The sequence below is a fragment of the Halichoerus grypus genome, chromosome 1, assembly GCF_964656455.1.
Source record: "Halichoerus grypus chromosome 1, mHalGry1.hap1.1, whole genome shotgun sequence".
NCBI lineage: Eukaryota > Metazoa > Chordata > Mammalia > Carnivora > Phocidae > Halichoerus > Halichoerus grypus.
The window spans coordinates 48,027,752-48,050,266 of NC_135712.1; the positions used below are offsets into that span (position 1 = coordinate 48,027,752).

A 22,515-nucleotide genomic window follows, 5' to 3' on the forward strand; every position below is an offset into this window, starting at 1 on the left:
GGACCCCAACAACAATAGATCTAATACTTGAAACTTTCTTACAATAAAGTGATTGCAATGCTGCCAGCCCCCTGCTAGTAGTCTCACCCCTAATACCTGGCACCGCAGCTTCTTCTGAAGATAATAAGCACCAAAAGGCTTGACTTAATACCTTCAGCTACTGCCTGGTTTCAAAGTCCACCACGTCAAGGTAGGTGATGGACTCTACTCAAGTAATGATAGACTCAAAGACCCTAGAACTTTCTCTTACCCCAACACTATATAGGATTCACTGAATCTGGGATGATCTGTTGCTCGCCCTAGCCCTGTTTTCACTCCTATCCTGTAAGACTGAAATTCTCTTCCCCCCTTTGAGAAGATGACACTCAAACTCCCCAGGGCTCTTCAGAACACTTCTTAGGTTTCTCAACTTGCTCAGCAAACATGTTATGCTAAACATTCACACGCAAAAAAAATTCCAACAATGACCATGATCTATATTTGTGTGAGCTTGTTTTTGCAAAAGCAAAACATTTTATAAATCTAACCTAATTTTCTGATTCAATAGTTAAAAGAACTTCAAAATAAATAAGCTCATGTATGTTTACCCATTTTAGTACTAGCTAATGTCACATTGAATCACGATGTTGAAATGCTATTTTACATTCTTTTATGTGTGGAATTTTAAGAGCAAGTATCATTTGTATCCATCTGTCCAATTTTTATGTCACCTCTACCAAGTTTCTTTTATTCTACATTATTTTTCTTCCTCAAAGTTCAAGTCATTCTCTTAATTTTTTTTCCTCTCAAAACAAAATAATCAGGGGCGCCTGGGTGGCTCAGTCGTTAAGCGTCTGCCTTCGGCTCAGGTCATGATCCCAGGGTCCTGGGATCGAGCCCCGCATCGGGCTCTCTGCTCGGCGGGGAGCCTGCTTCTCCCTCTCCCATTCCCCCTGCTTGTGTTCCCTCTCTCGCTGTGTCTCTCTCTGTCAAATAAATAAATAAAATCTTAAAAAAAAAAAAAAAAAAAAAAATAATCATTAAGCTTAATTTTCCCAGCAGAGTACATATCTGGCACCTTATTTCTTTATAGTTTTTTGCCAAGATCTAAAATCACAAATTCTCTCTGTATACTTTTCCAGTGATTTAAAAATACATTTTTGCTGACATTTTAAAGTAATATTTATACCACTGAATTGAGTTTAAGTAAACAGACCATTACTGGCATAGTCACTATACTGTAATGTTCTTTAAGGTGTACCACACAGAAGCATTTATGTCAATGACGTTCCCCAAAGGGAATGAAATCAAACACTTGCTGCCAACATAAGCATGTAAAGGTCTTATTTTCTTCATTAGATCAGGGTCAAATAAGTGGACCCCAAAGAGTTAGGCATCAGGGAACATATGTGGGTCAAATTTGGCATACCCTGAAAGTTTGTGTTGAATTGAATTCAAATATCTAAAATGGCTTTTGAAAAAAGAGAAATACTATTTCCTGGTTTTAAATAAAAAAGGCAACTTAGATCATAAGACTTCTTGGATAGGTCAGTCCTTTTTCAAAAGAACCCTGAAACTCTAAGGAGTGTTTGTTTAGTTAAGCAAGGTTGGCCCAACTCTTCTAGGATCCCTGGAGGACATTTTTTTTTTTTTTAAGTATTAATGCACAAGCCAACTTTGGGCCTCATGGATATGTTTGTGGCTCTCCTTGTAATAAAACAAGAATAAAAGGAGATATTTGTAGGTGATCAGAGAAGAAATGGTACATTTGAAGGAAAGGGGGAAATGAATTTATTGAACTTTTACAATATAACAAACATGGTTTAATTTATTTTTTAATTTAATTTATTATTATGTTAGTCATCATACAATACATTATTAGTTTTTGATGTAGTGATCCACCCTTCATTGTTTTCATATAACACCCAGTAATCCATGTAGTATGGGCCCTCCTTAATACCCATCACCTGGTTAACCCATCCCCCACTCCCCTCCCCTCTAACACACTCAGTTTGTTTCTCAGAGTCCATAGTCTCTCATGGTTCATCTCTCCCTTCGATTTTCCCCCTTCATTTTTCCCTTCCTTCTCCTAATGTCCTCCATGCTATTCCTTATGTTCCACAAATAAGTGAAACCACATGATAATTGACTTTCTCTGCTTGACTTATTCCACTTAGCATAATCTCCTCCAGTCCCATCCATGTTGATGTAAAAGTTGGGTATTCATCCTTTCTGATGGCTGAGTAATATTCCATTGTATATATGGACCACATCTTCTTTGTCCATTCATCTGTTGAAGGGCATCTCGGCTCTTTCCACAGTTTGGCTATTGCGGACATTGCTGCTATGAACATTGAGGCACATATGGCCCTTCTTTTCACTACATCTGTGTCTTTGGGGTAAATATCCAGTAGTGCAATTGCTGGGTCATAAGGTAGCTCTATTTTTAATTTTTTGAGTCACATCCACACGTTTTCCAAAGTGGCTATACCAACTTGCACTCCCACCAACAGTGTAAGAGGGTTCCCCTTTCTTCACAACCTCTCCAACATTTCTTGTTTCTTGCTTGTCAATTTTTGCCATTCTAACTGGTGTAAGGTGACATCTCAATGTGGTTTTGATTTGAATTTCCCTGATGGCTAATGCTGATGAACACTTTTTCATGTGTCTGTTAGCCATTTGTATGTCCTATTTGGAGAAGCATCTGTTCATGTCTTCTGCCCATTTTTTGACTTGATTATTTGTTTTTTGGGTGTTGAGTTTGAGAAGTTCTTTATAGATCTTGGATACCAGCCCTTTATCTGTAGTGTCATTTGCAAATATCTTTTCCCGTTCTGTGTGTTGCCTCTTTGTTTTGTTGACTATTTCCTTTCTGTGCAGAAGCTTTTTATCTTGATGAAGTCCCAAAAGTTCATTTTTGCTTTTGTTTCACTAGCTTTTGGAGATGAATCTTGAAAGAAGTTGTTGTGGCCGATGTCAAAGAGGTTACTGCCTATGTTCTCCTTTAGGATTTTGATGGATTCCTGTCTCACATTGAGGTCTTTCATCCATTTTGAGTTTATCTTTGTATATGGTATTAGAGAATGATCGAGTTTCATCCTTCTGCATGTGGCTGTCCAATTTTTCCAGCACCATTTGTTGAAGAGACTGTCTTTTTTCCATTGCATATTTTCTCCTGCTTTGTCGAAGATTATTTGACGATAGAGTTGAGGGTCCATATCTGGGCTCTCTATTCTGTTCCATTGGTCTATATGTCTGTTTTTGTGCCAGTACCATGCTGTCTTGGTGATCACTGCTTTGTAATATAGCTTGAAATCAAGCAATGTGATGTCCCCAGCTTTGTTTTTCTTTTTCAACATTTCCTTGGCAATTCAGGGTCTTTTCTGATTCCACACAAATTTTAGGATTGTTTGTTCCAGCACTTTGAAAAATGTCATTGGAATTTTGATCTGGATGGCATTGAAGGTATAGATTGCTCTGGGTGGCATAGACATTTTAACAATGTTTATTCTTCTGATTCATGAGCATGGAATGTTTTTCCATCTTTTTGTGTCTTCTTCAATTTCTTTAATGAGTGTTCTGTAGTTCCTAGAGTATAAATTCTTTACCTCTTTGGTTAGGTTTATTCTGAGGTATCTTAAGGTTTTTGGTGCTATTGTAAATGGATGCATTGTTAGTGTATAAGAAAGCAACTGATTTATGTGCATTGATTTTGTATCCTGCCACATTACTGAATTGCTGTATGAGTTCTAGTAATTTGGGGGTGGAGTCTTTTGGATTTTCCACATAAAGTATCATGTCATCTGTGAAGAGAGAGAGTTTGACTTCTTCTTTGCCAATTTGAATACTTTTATTTCTTTTTGTTGTCTGATTGCTATTGCTAGGACTTCTAGTACTATGTTGAACAATAGTGGCGAGAGTGGGCATCCTTTCCTGATCTTAAGGGAAAGGCTCTCAGCTTTTCCCCATTGAGGATGATATTCACTGTGGGTTTTTCATAGATGGATTTTATGAACTTGAGGAATGTTCCCTCTATCCCTATACTCTGAAGAGTTTTAATCAGGAAAGGATGCTGTATTTTGTCCAATGCTTTTTCTGAATCAATTGAGAGGACCATATGGTTCTTTTCTCTCCTCTTATTAATGTGTTCTATCACATTGATTGGTTTGTGGGTTTAATTTAACTCCTAAAAGAAGTCTGTGTTTAAATATCACTGTTCCTTTATTACAGAGAATGAAACAAGCTCAGAGAACTTAAGTAACTTGTCCAAGATTGCAGAGCTGGTAAGGAGTGAAACTTCATGTAATCCCAGTCTGCCTGGTTTAGAGAACAACCTTCTTCTAATATTCTGGGGAGCAAGGGGGCCAGGGAGCCAAGGAAGCCACACCACAGAGGAATTTCAGAGAGACACCTGCCTACTGTGTCCCATTTCTATAGCAGCATATTTACAACAGCCAAAATGTGAAAGCAACCCATGTGTCCATCAGTGGATAAATGGATAAACAAAATGTGGTAAATACATAAAATTCAATATTATTCAGCCTGAAAAAGGAAGGAAGTTATGACACATGCTACAACATGGATGAAATTTGAAGACATTATATTAAGTGAGATAAATCAGCCACAGAAAGGCAAATACTGTATGATTACACTTACATGGGGTATCCAGAGGAGTGAAACTCATAGAAACAGAGTGGAATGGTGGTCACCAGAAGCTGGGGGGAGGGGAGAATGGAGAGTTCTTTAATGAGTATAGAGTTTCAGTTTTACAAGATGAAAGAGTTCTGGAGATTAGTTGCACAACAATGTGAATCTACTGAGCACTACTCAGTAGTACACTTAAAATGGTTTTGATGGTAAATTTTATGTTACATATTTTTTACCACAGTTTTAAAACAAACAAAAACACCCGCCTGAGTTGAGTTTCCCCCACCTTTACCAACCTTTTCACTTTCTTTTCTGCCCAGTAGTATGCTCTTTTGCAGGCAGGAATTTGGGTCAGTGAGATGCAATTTCCACACAGACACTATTTTACAATCTGTTCAAAGGAGAAAAAAATCCAAAAAACAAGTCCTCATTCCTCTGATACACTAACCAACCATCTATTTAAAGGACATGAATTCTTTAATACCATTTATGTAGTCTGTCAAAAACAAGTACCCACATGAATCGACATTTTGAGATCATATCCAAAGTTTGCATCTAGTTCATCTTATAGCCAGGGCAAGTCAAATGCTGAGAGAGAGGGAGGCCTCTGTATTTCATGGAATCCTAGAGCACCCATTGTGTCAGGCGCACTTGTAAGCATTTCATGAATGTAAGCCCATTAATCCTTTCAACAACCCTGGGGAGTGCTATTATTATGATCTTCATTTTGGAGGTGAGTGTCAGGACATAGAGAGGTTAAGTAACTTGTCCAAGTCACACAGCTAGTAAATGGCAGAGCCAAAGTTTGAAGAAAAATAGCCTGGCTACAAAGTTTATGCTACAGGGCTTGTCACTTGTATTTTCCATGGCTTCCAAGATTCACACACACACACACACACACACACACACACACACACACACGGTCAAATTTTTTTACAGTTTAAATATCATTGCCCTCTTTCAAACCTGCCAGTGTTGCTCATTGATGTTATATATAATCTCTTTCAGAGGTAAAATAAAAAATGTAAATGTGAGCCTCAAGTTAATGGGCTCTCCGGACCTCTCTGCCTCTACTATATTCAGCTTCTATCTACATCAGGGTATCCTCAGTCTTAGTTGAAACCTAATCTCTTTATGACCATTTCACTCCTGAATGGGCTTTCCCAGAAACTGTCTGTAGAGTTTTTCTGACTTCATTTTTCCTTCTTGGGCATAGCTGTCAGAGTCAGTTTCCCAACAGTTGATCTAAAGGCATTCTCTGTCATTGAACACTACATCAAAAACTAATGATGTACTATATGCTGGCTAACTAAACATATAAATAAATAAATAAAGGCACAAAAAAAGTTAAAAAAAATTTTTTAATTAAAAAAAAAAGACAACCAACAGAATGGGAGAAGATATCTGCAAATGGGGCGCCTGGGTGGCTCAGTTGGTTGAGCGACTGCCTTCGGCTCAGGTCATGATCCTGGAGTCCCGGGATCTAGTCCCGCATCAGGCTCCCTGCTTGGCGGGGAGTCTGCTTCTCCCTCTGACCCTCCCCTCTCTCATGTGCTCTCTCTCTCTCTCTCCCTCTCTCTCTCACTCTCCCAAATAAATGAATAAATAAAATCTTAAAAAAAAAAAAAAAAGATATCTGCAAATGACCTATCAGATAAAAGGCTAGTATCCAAAATCTATAAAGAATTTATCAAACTCAACACCCACAGAACAAATAATCCAATCAAGAAATGGGAAGAAGACATGAACAGACATTTCTCCAAAGAAGACATCCAAATGGCCAATAGACGCATGAAAAAGTGCTCAACATCACTCAGCATCAGGGAAATACTAATCAAAACCTCAATGAGATACCACCTCCCACCAGTCAGAATGGCTAAAATTAACAAGTCAGGAAACGACAGTTGCTGGTGAGGTTGCAGAGAAAGGGGAACCCTCCTACACTGTTGGTGGGAATGCAAGCTGGTGCAGCCACTCTGGAAAACATTATGGAGGTTCCTCAAAAAGTTGAAAATAGAGCTACCCTATGACCCAGCAATTGTACTACTGGGTATTTACCCCAAAGATACAAATGTAGTGATCCGAAGGAGTACCTGCACCCCAATGTTTTAGCAGCAATGTCCACAATAGCCAAACTATGGAAAGAGCCAAGATGTCCAGTGACAGATGAATGGATAAAGAAGATGTGCTATATATATTCAATGGAATATTACTCAGCCATCAAAAAAATGAAATTTTGCTTTTGCAACAACATGGATAGAACTAGAGGTATTATGCTAAGTGAAAGAAGTCAATCAGAGAAAGACAATTATCATATGATTTCACTTATATGTGGAATTTGAGAAACAAAACAGAAGAGCATAGAGGAAGGGAGAGAAAAATAAAACAAGACAAAATCAGAGAGGGAGATAAACCATAAGAGATTCAATCATAGGAAACAAACTGAGGGTTGCTGGAGTGGAGGGGAGTGGGGGGATGAGGTAACTGAGAGATGGACATTAAGGAGGGCATGTGATGTAATGAGCACTGAGTATTATATAAGACTGATGAATCACAGACCTTTACCTCTGAAACTAATAATATATTATATGTTAATTGATTGAATTTAAATAAAAAAATATTTTTTTAAAAAGAAGAATTAAAGGTCCATGACACAGAATCCTTCTAATCTTGGTGAAAGCCAGGAACCACCAGCATCAGTTCTTGAAAGCCTTCTTTTTGGAGACTTCCACTTGTTCAGAGTAACTAAGAAAAATTAATCACACTTAGTGTCACAAAGGTGAATACACATATGAGAATTCAGCAAGTTATATACCCTTACAATTTGTGTACATTGCTATCTGAAAATTAGACACTGATTTTTTTTTTCAGGTAGGCTCCACACCCAGCATGGAGCCCATTGCCGGACCTGAACTCATGGCTCCAAGATCAACACCTAAGCTGAGATCAAGAGTTGGATGCTTAACTGATTGAGCCACCAGGAACCCCAGACAGTGATTTTAAAAAGAGAATTAATGACCTTTGTTTATAATAGCAGAAGAAAAAAATTCATAAATTACCTCAATGTCCAATAAAAAGGGATTGGTCACATAAAATACATGATATAGTTCTATGATGAAAATACTCTGCAGCTAATTAAAGATCTTGCTGTTGTTAATACTTTGGTACATGGGAAAATTTTTCATGTTGTAACATAAGATAACCCAAATGATATAATTATATACTCAGTTTGATCTGTTTATGTAAAAAAAAATAGAAGTAGAAAAAAATATATCAAAATATTGATAGTGTTTAACTCTGAAAAAAAAATAAAGGTGTTCTCTGCTTCTAATTTGCTTTTTAGGACCCACATTCTTTCAAAGCCTACCCACATATGCTTCACTTCTGCAGCCTCTCATTTTCCAGCATTCATCTCTCATTGGCATATTTCCTAATCTATTATCTTTTTTCAGGCCAACCTCCCATTTCTCCCACGCCAACATCTAAAGGGTATCAATCTACACAGCATAGCAAGGGGCAGCTTACTTCACACCTGCTGTCCATGATTTCATCCTCATGGCCCCCCAAAAAGAAACTTTTGCTACTATAGGAGTTAAAACAGAGGTAGGCAAACTTTTTCGGTAAAGGGCCAGGTAGTAAATATTTTAGACTTTTTGGGCTACCTGGTCTCTGTCCCAACTACTCATTGTTGCCATAGTGAAAAGAGCAATAGATGAATAAATGAATGGGTTGGGCTTTGTTCCAATACCACTTTGTTTACAAAAACAGGCGAGGTGCTGGATTTGGCCCATGGGCCTTAATTAATTTCTCCCTCAATTATTTTTTTAAAGATTTTATTTATTTATTTGAGAGAGAGAGAGGGAGAGAGCATGAGTGGGGGAGGAGCATAGGAAGAGGGAGCGGGGCAAGCAAACGCCCCTATGAGCATGGGGCTCAAATTGGGCTCAGTAAAGGGCCCTGAGATCATGACCTGAGCCAAAGTCAGACACTTAACCAACTGAGCCACCCAGGTGCCCCTGCTTTTCCCTCAATTAAAGCACTAGACCCTTTTGTGATGTTTTGCAGCTTTAACATAGGTTTCAGTGAAACCAGAGCCCCTCCTTACTGTTTTTTAGACTATACTTCATTAACTCTCCCCTTCACAAATGGTAAAATTAAACTGAAATAAAACAAAGTAAAATCAGAAATGTGATCCCTGACATCACTTTGCATATTGCTGTAGGCTTAAGAACTCATCTCAGACACGACAATTATTCACTGGTAAAAACTGATAAACATCTGTGAGCATGTTTACTGCCTCAATCAGATACTTTTTTATTTCCACAAGGAACTCTCTCTTACAAAATGTTCATGAAGGATCTCCAGACCATGTTTGCCAAGTAAAATCTGAGATAGCAAAACAAAGCTTTGTGTAGACATGTCACTAAGTGAGCACATGACAAGCATAAAGTCCTAAGGCCTCAGGAAGCAAAGGTGTGCAAATACCAGCCTCCGAGAACATTTTCACAGTGTAGAACATTCTTGACTGCTCTACTTTTTGTCCTCACAAGGCTCTAAGGTGCTCATTCATTATCTCATTCTTTCATTTGCTTAAAAAATGTTTTGGAGGGTCTTCTATGAGCCAGACATGTTGCTAGGCACTAAGAATACATGCAAAGACAAAGATAGAAAGGTGACAGAATAAAAAAGAATAAAGAAAGAGTGTCTGCCTAGAAGAACTTAGAGTGTAGTGTCTGCTATCCTATCCTGCGATGATAGAAATGTTCTTCATTCTGCACTGCCCAATAAGGTAGCTACTAGCTGCCTGTGACTCTTGAGCACTTAAAATGTAGCTGGTGGGACTAAGAAACAATTTTTTATTTCATTTAATTTTAATTAATTAGGCTAGTGGCTAATGTATGGGCAGTGTGGGTCTATTGGGAAAAAAAATACTTGAATCAAGTGAATGTAATATTACCACTGTGCTAGGTGCTAAGAAACATTAGGTCCTGAGTGCTCTGAAAACTAATAATAGGAGGATTTGACCAATTCAGGAAGGTCAGGAAAAACTTCTCTAAGGAAGTGGCAAGAGAGAAGAAATCTGAAAGAGGAGTAGGGGTCAACCAGATAGAGTGGGATATAACAGAAGGCACTGAGAATAAAAAGGAAATGATATCATGTAATAGTGTGTGAGAAGCAGAGGGTGTTAGGGGTAACTGGGGCCAGACCTTACGGGGCATTATAGGTCACATAAGGGATTTTGGTGTTTAGCCTAAGGACAGGGTTATTAGCAATCAGAGGTTGAGGGTTTGAGTGTATGTGAAGTGATTGCCTTGGCATCTTTGAAAAGTTCCCTCTGGTTACAGTGTACAGAACACAATGAAGGATGCAAGAGAAAGAGCTGAGAGATCAGTAAATTGTCTACTGAATGGTCCAGATGGTTAGTAAGAGTAAGTGGCTTGAATCCAGGTGGATTTGTGGGATACATAGAAAGCAAAATTGACATACCCTGGAAGAAAACTGGATATGAGAAATAAGATCTTGAAACTGGGTGACAGTCCAACTTGCACATCCTAGCAGATGGAGATGTCACTGACTAAACAGAAAACATGGTGGGAGGAGTAGTTCTAGGGGAATGTTGTTAAGTTTGATTTACTCAGAGACATCCAAATGGTCTGTTGAATAGGCAGCAACTCAGAGGGAGGTAAGGGTTGAAGATTGAAATTGATGGTCCATTAGTGAATAGTGTATTAGTACTTCTGTCCCCATGATAATGTCATGTATTTTTGGCAAGTTGCCACAGTGCTTGTTAATTAATCCAGAAAAGGCATTATGTGCAAATAGAATACAGCCAATGCAATGCAATAATTACAGCAGTAGTGTAAATGGAATAGTCAAATGGGGAAAAAATGCTGGCGGGGTTCATTTATTACAACTTCATAAGAAAGTAAAATTATCTAAAGAGATGGGGAATAGGAAGTGAGAAATTCACACACAGTGGATGCTCCATACAATTACAAAGGAACAGAAGATTAGAAGGATTCAATTCAAATAGAGCTCTCAGAGAACCCAACTGAACTAGAAGAGAACACTGTAGTTCAGGCATAACAGATGGAAATAGATATATGGGGAAATGGGGACAAGAGTGAGTGACACAGGGCGCCTGGGTGGCTCAGATGGTTAAGCGTCTGCCTTCGGCTCAGGTCATGATCGAGTTCCTGGGATCGAGTCCCACATCGGGTTCCCTGCTCAGTGCAGAGCCTGCTTCTCTCTCAACCTCTGCCACTCCCTCTGCTTGTGCTCTTCTGTCTATCTCTGTCAAATAAATAAATAAAATCTTTAAAAAAAAAAAAATAAAATAAAATAAAATAAATAAATAAATAAATAAATAAATAAATAAATAAATAAAGAGTGAGTGACACATAATTAACAGTTGTGGACATTTTAAAATTAATTTGTTCAGTTTCTGCTTATGGGTGATAATTATATTTGAATAGAGGTAAATTGAATATTTAATCAAAAATAATGTCACAATATAATTGACAATACAAATTGGGAAGTTGGTCAAGTCTTTCATGTTCTTCCTATACACTGTTGTCATCTTAGAAGCATGTCACCTCTTAAATTGGTAAAAAGAAGACTCATCAATTTTAAACAATCTGCTCTCAGCTAACCATATGGACAATTGCATTTGTCTTCCTACTACTCCATTAGCTGAGATCAATTTCTTCCATTTAAAAGTCTTCCTATTGGACTATAGGCTAGTGGAGAAATAAATTGTAGAAAATGATTATAACTGCTCCAATCAACAGTTTTATAACTTGCCCTGAAAATCACAGCACTAAGAAAACAAATCTCCATTTGCCTCCAAATAATAAAAACTATGTTGACTGTAGCTATGATTCTTGGATATGTGTTCAGACTGTTTCAGGACATAAAAGAAACGGAGTCTAAATCTAATCTGAATACAAACAAACATCCAGGTATTTCAAGCCAAAACATTGTACACTTTCATGCTACCAACACCTGTCCAGTCCCATCCTTCCCACCCTTCCTACCCAGAGCCAGATGCTAAGAGGAGTGTGGGATATATCCCTTCCAATACAAGTTTTTATACTACATCTATGAATACAAAAACAATATATAACATTACTTTGGGCTTAATCTATGTAAATGCCATTCTATAATATGAATCATTCTAAAACTTGCTTTTGCATCCACCTTTGATTTTAAGATTTCTCTATGTTGATGCGTATAACTCTAGTTTGTTTTAATTGCTATTAATTGTCCAATATATAAATAAACTACATTTTATTCATTTCTCTCTTGAGTGGTATTAAATATCTTCCAGTTTTTCACTATTACAAAAATATCACAATGAATATATTTTGCATATTTTCCTACTTTCATTAGCAAGAGGTTCTAGATCAACCCAGATCTTTATAGATCTAGGTCAAGAGAGTCTTAGGCTATCATTTCACTAGACATTGACAAGTGTCTCAAAAAGTGATGGGAATTATTAACACTCTTAGCAGCAGTGGGCAAGATCTTTTTCACACACATCTGACTTGATGTTTGCCAAATAGGGTGTGAAATGGTATCTCATTTTAATCTTTTTCCCTGATTAATAGTTTCCCTGATTAAGTTAAGCATCTTTTTTATGTCTGTTGTCTATTTGGCTTATCTCTTCTTTGAACTGCTGGTTCATATCTTTTGTCCATTTTTATACTCACTTATCACTTTCTCCATAGCTCTTCCATACCATATGGGTCTGGCTATCTCTCTCAGTGTTCCAAATGAGAAAATACAAAAAGTTTTGTACAACTTTAATATAAAAATATTTATGTATAAAGATAAAATCATGAAATGTCTGTGTCACATTTCATATTAATGCCATTTCAAATGCATATTTTAAATCATACATTACATAATAAAATATTTTTAAAATATTGCTTTCTCCTTCACATTTCTTAAACAATTTTATTCAAATTTCTAATAAGCATGTCCAACATCAGCGTTAGCCATCTTTGAGCCACTTTGTGCATCACTTACAGTTTTCTCAAACAGATATCTTCACTTCTATTCAGATAAATTTTGAATCTGTGTTTAATACACTCACAAGACTTTGTTCCAAGCTACCAAATACCATTTGCTATTCATGATCTTCACAATATGATCATGGACAATATTGCTTCTTGTGCCAGTTATCTTTCATTTCTACCTTCAGATCCTCCCTTTCCTACTCCAGCCTACTTTCTGCCCTGAAAAGCTGACTTATATGGACCAGATACCCACAATTCCTTGGTCTCAGGCTTCCTGCTAGGGTCAGCCTATGGCAAGTCTAACAGGAGATGAGAGGGAGGACAGAGACTGAGGTTGGGCTTTTTAGTCTCTGGCTCTTTCTCTTAAACATCAACCCAGTCTGGCTGCATCACTGGACAGAAGGCCATTGCTCCTTTCAAGGCTCCCAGCTCCTCATGATTTTCTTCTTCCATGTCCAGAAACCTGTCCCTTCCTTTGCTTTACTTTTGCAGACCGAGGAGGGGGCAGAGTTCTGAGTCTGCTAGCCCTGGTTCCTGCACTTTTCCTTGCCACCTCCCTTATTTCCCACCACACTTTATAATTAGTCTTTTGATTAATAAATCATCCTTGAATTGTCCTAACTTGAATATGCCATTAATTTCCAATTGAGGAAACTGACTGATTTCGATATTTTAAAAATAATCTTTAGAAGGCTTGTATTCTATAACACCCAACACTTGCAATTTCAGGTCATTTCCCAGGAATACATAATTTATATTAAACTACATCATTTCATTTGTTTATTTTGTTGTTTTAACCAACTCCAACCTGAGTCTTCTACAAAATGCAAAAATATCACTGATTGGTGGTTTTAGGCTGCCCATATATTTCAGATAAGCTCTGTTTTCTGAGCAGCCATTTTTGAGAAATAAACATTGCCTTAGATTTCATCATTTATTTGTATTTATTTTATTTATTTTATTCATTGTCCATCATTCCGGATCCTAATCTTCTTCGTGTTGCAAATCTCTTATTCTCATCTATCACTTGACTTCTAAATTTGTTTGTGTTGTGTTTTGTTGAAAGGAATTTGTTTTAATTTAGACAAATTCACCTTTTATTTCATAACTTTTGGGTTTTATCTCTTAAGAAATTCTTCCTTACCCCAGTTTCACAAAGATATTCTTTATGTTTACTTCTGAATGTTTTAAGTTTCTTTTTTTACATTCTGATATGCAATGTGAGATAGAGATCTACTTTTATATTTTTCCATATGGAGAGCCAATTGGCAGACCCATCTACTCAATAATGATTTCTCCAATGATTTGAATGCCACCTCTGTTACCAGGGTTCGGTATATGCATGGTTTGGTATATGCAGCTCTGTCTTCTGCTCCACTGTGCATTCCTGCACCAATTCTAAACCATGGTTCTATAATGAGTCATGATATCTAGCAGAACAGATGTACTCATTATGTCTTTGTTCAAAATTCTTGATTATTTTTGGCCTTTGTACTGCTAAAATAGATGACTTCTCCATAAAACAAAATATGAACAGTATCCTTGGAGTTGACCACTATTCTTCCATCTGAATTTTGGAATCTGTCTCATTACATAAAAAATCCTGCTGGAATTGTGAGTGAGATTGCATTAACTTTGCAAATTAATTTGAGAAAGAAAGAGAATTATTGCTTTTCCTTTAAATTCTCCCAAATATTCTATAGTTGAGTGCTAGGGGAGGCACTTTCCTTATCAGCTTCAGTTTAGAAGACATCTCCAAGATGGCATTCGGAAAGGTATCATCGGTCCAGCAGAGTAAAAATACTGAAGTCATTGTTCATTTATTGATCCACTTGCTCAGCACATTTTGTGAGTGCCAGGTGTGTTCATATTTTTTGTCCCAGAAATACAAAGATTTTTCTCTTGATTTAAGAGATCCCATAGGAACACATGTGAGCATGTTAAAAACAAATTGTATCATATTTCCTTCAGATTTACAATAGGAAGAAAAAACAAACAAGGACAAAATTGCTTCAGTAGTTAAATTATGATCCTTATCCTTCCTATAAACTAGCTTTGGAAAGAATACCTTAATTTATTGGAAATTGTTCACATTTCCCATAACTTGATGCAACACTTTTCTTTTTAGTGTGATTCTCTACAGCTGTAATGAATGAAGCCTCTAAATTTGACTACTAGGTAGAACTAGTAAAGGAAACTTACTGTACTTAGGTGTTTTTTATCTGATTGCATGAAGAAAATACAATATTTAGTTGCTATTTTTAAAATGTTGACATCCCTAAAAATCACACATTTAAAAAGTATTCAAAGATTCCACATTTAATCAGAGTTCAAAGTATCTCAGAGGAATTATTATTTGCTTTTAAGCTTCATGATATTTTTCAAATATGTAGAACAAATAAATTAAAACATTTTAAATACATTACATTGAATACATTTAAATACATTAGAAAGGTTAAGCACAGACAAACTATCTTCTTTAGACTTATATAAATTCACAGAAGGATCTCAAATTATAATGAACAGCAACAAATTAGAAATTTAAATCAGAGTGAAATATTCTTAGCACCTCAGTCTTTACCAATCTCCAGAAATCAACTGCATACTTTATTAACGTATCTATGAGAATTTAGTTGGTTCATTCAATTATTTATTAATACCAACAGTCATGGAGGGTACACACTATCTGAAACTCTGCTACCATTCAGAAAATGTAACAGAGTAGCTAATAATAAACATAATAATAAACACCGTGTTGTAGTGTGTCTCTCTTTATTAAATTAAATGGTGGTTTATTGACGCTAAATTGATTAATATGTCTTTAGCTGAGTTCTCTCCACTTGTAATTATTCTCGGATCCTTAAATAAATTAAAAAAATTGGTATCACTGTTCTCCATACATGTTCGGATCAATGTATTTTGTGTCCAAAACTATGTTTGGAAAAATTCTGGTCAAGCTAAGCTCCATGGGGCAGATTTATCCACCATAATATATAGTATGTTCTAGACTCATCACAGAAGCATCAAATGAATTCGAAGAGCAAAAGTCAAACAAAAGATGTGACAAGCAGTTGCAACTTTAACAAAATCTGAAATCTAAAATCCCATCTCAAAATTTAGGACTATGAAGCTATTTTACATATTTAGTCCAACTCTGATATCAGTTTCTTATAATTTTTCCCAGTCTAGTGTTCACTTAGGGAACTTTTTTGTTTGTTTGTTAAATAACAACAGATGGGAGTAATCATAGCTGAAACTCACCCCTCCTCCCCTATTGCTGTCCCAATCCTTCCCAAGGGCACATCTGGGCTTGGGATGGGACCTTTTTATAGTTTTCTCAAGAGCATGTGACTAATACATTTCATGTGTTTAATTAAAAGCTTTTTTGTGTGCACCATGTGCAGTGAGGACCCCCATGTGTTTCCAAGATCGCATGTCTAAACTCTAACATTGTGAACCTTTAATATCTCACTCTGAAATCAAATTCATTAAATCAGAATGAGTGGATGGTTAGAAATGAATAGTTATAAATTAAGAATGTGTCCTAGAACATTACCATTGGCAGATCTGCTCAAATCAGTGTATAAACGTCCCCACCTAGAATTGTCATCCTTTAGAAAAGGAAGGTCCCCAGACAACATCAAGTCCAATCTCCTCACTGTACAGATGAGGAAACCAAAGTACAAAGAGATGATATGATACACCCAAGATTATACAGCTTGTTAATAACTGACCCAAGACTAGAACTCAGGTCTCCTAACTTGCATCTAGGGTCCTTTTCATTATACCTTAAACATGTGGCCGAAATTTTAGAGCCAGAGTTAAGAAAAGCAATTTGTGTCCCTACCATTATTAGGCACTGTGCAATACCTGGGGTTACAAAGATAAGTAATTTAGGAATCCTGCTCTCTCAGGGTTTACCACTCCAGGGAGACAAAGATAACAAATAAATAACTACCCACTGCAGAAACTACTAAAGGTACATTAGCAAAGGGCTGAGAAACCCCAAGGACAAAGCAACTCCTTACCTGGGAATTAATATTTTATTAGATCTTGAAGGGGGAGTAGGAAATTGCCAGCAAAAAAGGGTTGTTCTAGGCAGAGAATAAGCAAAGGAGGACAACAGAGTCTTAAAGGCTTTGGTGTGTTCTTGGAATTGAACTACACAGAAAGGAATAGTACAAGATGAGGTTGACAAGATCGACTGAGTCAAAGCTGAGAAGTTTCAATTAAGTAATTTTAGCCACTTAAATTTAATAGATTTTCAGATCACATAGATGGTATTACTGAATAATCATTTTGAAAACTGGCATTGATTAAATGCTCAACTATTTTTAGTACAGACCAGAGTGCAAAGAGATTAAGGTCAGGGACATAAGTTGGGAATTGTTATGACCCGTTCCAAGAAGGAAAAGATAATGACAAAACAGAAGAGCTGTGTCTTATTTTGAAATTTAAATGAATTGGTACATTTAGATAGAGCTTATAAATAGAATAGAGGAAAGAAAAGACTGGATAAAACACTAGTTTCTGACTTGGAAAGCTCAGTGACTCTGAGAGTAAGAGAATGAGTACTTCACTTAAGAACTCGGCAAATAGGGCATAAAAATCTAGAAAAAGCTTACTTGATCCTGTGAAGGAAATTTAGAGATATTCTGTGCAGTATGAAGTACCCAGTCTTTAATAATTAATAACAGAGTACTTCTCTGACTCATTGATTACAGCTGGGACCATAGAAATGGAAGCAATATTAGTTTAAATAATTATCTACTCACAGTTGACTATACACGCAAACATAATTATAACAAACAGATTTTGAAAGTAGCCGTTTCCTGTTTGTCTAAGTATAATCTTTTACCACTGGCATCTAAATAAAAACAGTATCATTAATTAAGATACTGGATTTCAGTTTTAAATGGCCTTTACTGAATGCCTACCAGGTACAAAAATTGTACCTCATTGCCAGGAAATGTAAAGAAAAATAAGACACAGTTCAAAAGATTTACAGCTTGGAGGGTGAAGAATAGCAAATATAAGTTTCCAAAATGCAGAATAAAATACCTGAAGAGTGGTGAGGAGTAAGGGAAGAGCTCTTGGGAAGAAGATACTTTTGTTGACTCATGAAGCAGGAAGAGTTTAAGAATTAGTGTTGACAATAACAAATGAGAAAAGGCATTCAAGCCTGGTCAGTCTGGGAGAATAGTACAAAAAACTGCATGGATGAGGAAAAGAGTTAAAATATTCAAGGAATATCACAGTTGACTGGTATGATTGTAACTTGGAGTATCTGAAAGTGAATGGATTGAGTTCCCATTGGAATGATAAATTGAAGTCAGCTTGTGAAGGCCTTCAAAATGAAATGAGGTCTAGACATAGCAGAGACAACAGAACTTTGGGAGACATAGAGAAGTACAATAGGGCATTGCAGAGGCTCTGATGTGAAAACTCTTGCCTCCTAGATGACTGGGCTGCAACATTCATACCGCAAAGGCTGGCCTAAGACTAAGCTTCTTCCCACAAGACTGCTTTTTTCATTGCCACACCCTAGTTTTCATTTGACCCTGTCCCCCACCTCACCAAATTAGAAATATTACAAAACCTTGCTTAATGTACAAAATACATGGATTTCTCAAAGAGTCTTATATCCAAATTGAAGTTAGTAATGATTATTAAAATAATGATAATAATAAAATTAGTAACGATAGCTAGTATTTGGAGCACTCTTTTTACCAAGAGTGTGCTAACTGTGTTGTTTGTTAGCTGGTCCCTAGATCATCTTTTCAGGAAGGTACATTGTCATACCAATTTTACCACTGAGAAAAGTTTAGATCTTTCCACTCTTAAGTAGCTTGAGAGTGGGGTAATCAGTATTAAAGCCCAGCGCTGCTGGACATAAAAGTTTTCCTCTTTCCCTTATCCCACACTTGGCAGCCACTCCTCTACAACTCAAGAACAATTTTTAAGACATTCTCCTTCCAAAAGTCTCATTTTTTATAACCCTCTGTAATCCAAGGCAGTTGTAACTTATAAAGACACATAAGTGGAGTTACATTGCATCTTTTAACATGAAATCTCTAAAAGGAAGGGGTGAAATAAAGGAAGAGGCAGGGAAACCAGGACATTTGGGATTGTCACTTCTCAAGGACTACTCTGGTAAAAGAACCGTGGTTATTCTCTAAGGACTCAGAAATAAACTCCCTCTGAGTCAGTGAATTTAGCTGTAAGACAGATGATCTATCAGAGCCATTCTAAACCAATGATTCATTGACCTTGGAAATCTGGCTATTTAGATATCTAATAAAAACACCCCCTTCAGTTTAATATATGAGAAACTTACTCCACACCCAAGTGAAGAGTACAGGGGACTTAGAGAAATTTTAAATTGCTTTTTCCAAACACAGAACCTGGGGAGATTTCTTCTCTTTCAAGAATGAGTAAAGCAATACTAAATAACATAAAGAAAGGAAGTCCCTTAGGGATACAGAGCACACACATAAAATGATTTACCTTAAGAAACCAAAGATATTTTTAGAAATTATCAACTTTGTGTTTTTTATTTTATTTTATTTTATTATGTTATGTTACATTACATCACCATACATTACATCATTAGTTTTTGATGTAGTGTTCCATGATTCATTGTTTTCGTATAACACCCAGTGCTCCATTCAATACATGCCCTCCTTAATACCCATCACCAGGCTAACCCATCCCCCGAACCCCCTCCCCTCTAGAACCCTCAGTCTGTTTCTCAGAGTCCATAGTCTCTCATGGTTCGTCTCCCCCTCCGATTTCCCCCCATTCATTTTTCCCTTCCTACTCTCTTCTTCTTTTTTTTAACATATAATGTATTATTTGTTTCAGAGGTACAGGTCTGTGATTCAACAGTCTTACACAATTCACAGCACTCACCATAGCACATACCCTCCCCAATATCTATCACCCAGCCACCCCATCCCTCCAACTCCCCACCACTCCAGCAACCTTCAGTTTGTTTCCTGAGATTAGGAATTCTTCATATCAGTGAGATCATATGATATATGTCTTTCTCTGATTGACTTATTTCGCTCAGCATAATACCCTCCAGTTCCATCCACGTCATTGCAAATGGCTATATTTCATTCTTTTTGATGGCTGAGTAATATTCCATTGTATATATGGACCACATCTTCTTTATCCATTCATCTGTCGATGGACATCTTGGCTCTTTCCATAGTTTGGCTATTGTGGACATTGCTGCTATAAACATCGGGGTGCACGTACCCCTTCAGATCACTACATTTGTATCTTTGGGGTAAATACCCAGTTATCAACTTTGTATTTTTAATAAAATTAAAAGAAAACAGGCTTTTTGAAACATAAGTCAAGAAATAAGTTTAAAGTAGAATAAACTAGAATAAAAGCTAAGCTTTAAATTAAGAAGGACTTGAACATTATAAGAAAAGAATGTAGTAAGGGGAAAATCTTGTATTCTCATTACCAATTCGCTTGCCAAAAACAATTATTAAAGCTGAATCAAACACATTTTTAAAAGTTTGAAAGCATCAGTGAAGGCATTAGAGAACAGCCAAGACAATCAGGAGTTGAGGGGCAAAGACCCCACAGAAAAGACGGGCAGATTAAGATGAACCCACTTTGATGACTAGCTTTTCCCTCAGAGGCATTGGTAATTTGGACCATCATTTTTAAACACAAGTGGTAGATTGTGGCTTAAAGCAGTTTCATTAGGCTGGGGAGAACAGACCAAAGGGGACAAAACATAACAGGGAGAAAGGAACAACAGGATAACCCAAAATGCAGCAGCATTTTGCCCTTGAGGAATTTCCAACTCCTAAGCCTTTCCAATGAAGAGTGAGACTTGAAATCCCAACTAAAAAACCCCAGCTGAGATGCCAAAGTGTAAAGCCAAGACTCCAGGAGTCTATTAGTACTAGAGAGACAGAAGTTGGAATTTGTGACCCACCCATGAGGAGACATAATAAACATCCCAGGATTCCAGGTGAGATATAAAATGGAAGAAAGTCATATTTTTTAAAATTCCCTATATAATTAAAATATCAATAATAAAAATCAAATATGCAAGAGATTAGTTAGGCAAAGTAAAATTCAGAACCCTATAGGCCAAAATTTCTGGGTTTTTGCCTTAGATGTTGTTAAAAATATTGACCTTGAAAAGTGAGAATAAATGAATAAAGCACTCAAAATTAGATAGACACAAATAAAGCAATGAAGTTATTTTTTAAAAAGTAGAATTGAGGGGCACCTGGGTGGCTCAGTCATTAAGCGTCTGCCTTCGGCTCAGGTCGTGATCCCAGGCTCCTGGGGTCGAGCCCCGCATCGGGCTCCCTGCTCAGCGGGAAGCCTGCTTCCCCCCTCCCTCTCCCCCTGCTTGTGTTCCCTCTCTTGCTGTGTCTCTCTCTGTCAAATAAATAAACAAAATCTTTAAAAAAAAAAAAAAAAAAGGAGAATTGACAGATTTATCTGACACACAACTAAAAAATTAGTTCTTAACTACTGCGTGGACCCTCGCTGACCCCTATTGTCCCAGGTGGTCAGCTGCCCCCTGTCTAAAGAGCTCAGCCCTCCTTGGTCCAAGGGTATCGCAGGCAACAAGCTCTTTCACACAGGGCAGCCAAGTCTTGCCCCTGTACCGCCTCTTCCTGACTATAGAGGAAATGTTCATTTGGGGCTGATCTCCAAGGAATTCTTCCAGTTCCTTTTTCCCAAAACTGGGGTAACAGAACTTTAATGTGCTTGGAACTGGGCTTATCTTATATTTTCTGCCCATAGAAATATATGTGATTACTGCAGAGACCCTCTCTGTTATATCAACAATAGGGTTACAAATTTATGTAGTTAAAAAATATGGCGCCTCAAAAAAAAAAAAAAATAGTACCTCTATTGGAGAATTTGCTGATAAACTCAATGAGCAAAAAGTTGCCCAACTAGAAGTGAAACAGGCTTCCATCAAACAGGTCAGACACAAATGACATGGAGAAGTCACAGCAGGCACTGGTTCAAAAGTGCCATTACCTTTTTGATGTCTAGATGAATAACATTGCTATGACACTGGAGTTTACTTACCAGGAACAGCTACTTAGAGTAAACAAGGAGGTGAAGAATTGCCTGGACTATCATATCTCTGTGCACAACATGAAGCGTCAAAAGGAACAAGAGTACATGATAAACTGGGTGGAGAAGCAATATGGTGCAGAGCATCTCTACACAGCAGGAAAAGGAGACAATTGCCAAGTGCATTGCAGATCTAAAGCTGCTTGCAAAGAAGGCTCAAGCACAGGTAGTTCTGTAAATGCATCTATCCCAATGGAGACAGCTAGAAGTAACTGACTAAGGAAACTAGTCTATGTGATAAAATCTTTCTGTATTGCTGTCTACTGAAGTTACACTTAACCTTTCCTAAAAATGAAAAGTTTGAATTTCATATAGTGAGAAAATTAAAACAACTTGTTTTGTTTATCCTTCTTGCTCTGTATTTTGAGTTGTTCCTTGATCACTTTTGAATGAGCAGTTTGCTTTTAATAAAATTTGTTGCCCGACTAAAAAAAATTAAAATAAAATAAAAAATTAGTTCTTCTCACTATTAAGAATGATATTAGCTGTGGGTTTGTTGTATTTGGCCTTATTTGTGGAGGTACATTTCTTCTATACCTTATTTACGAGAGTTTTTATCATAAAAGGATGTTGAGTGTTGTCAAATGCTTTTTCTGTATCTATTGAGATGATCATATAATTTTTATTCTTTATTCTGTTAATGTGGTATTTCACAGTTACTGATCTGTGTATGTTGAACTTCTTTGCATTCAAGGATAGATCTCACTTGATCATACTGTATGATCATTTTAATATG

The 22,515-nt window shown here is 36.9% G+C and overlaps 1 pseudogene; it reads left to right on the plus strand.

Annotated features, from left to right (window-relative positions):
- Nucleotides 1-22,071, plus strand: part of LOC118552286 (ATP synthase peripheral stalk subunit b, mitochondrial pseudogene) — a 36,091-nt pseudogene extending 14,020 nt beyond the window's left edge.
- The last annotated feature ends 444 nt before the right edge of the window (nucleotides 22,072-22,515 follow it).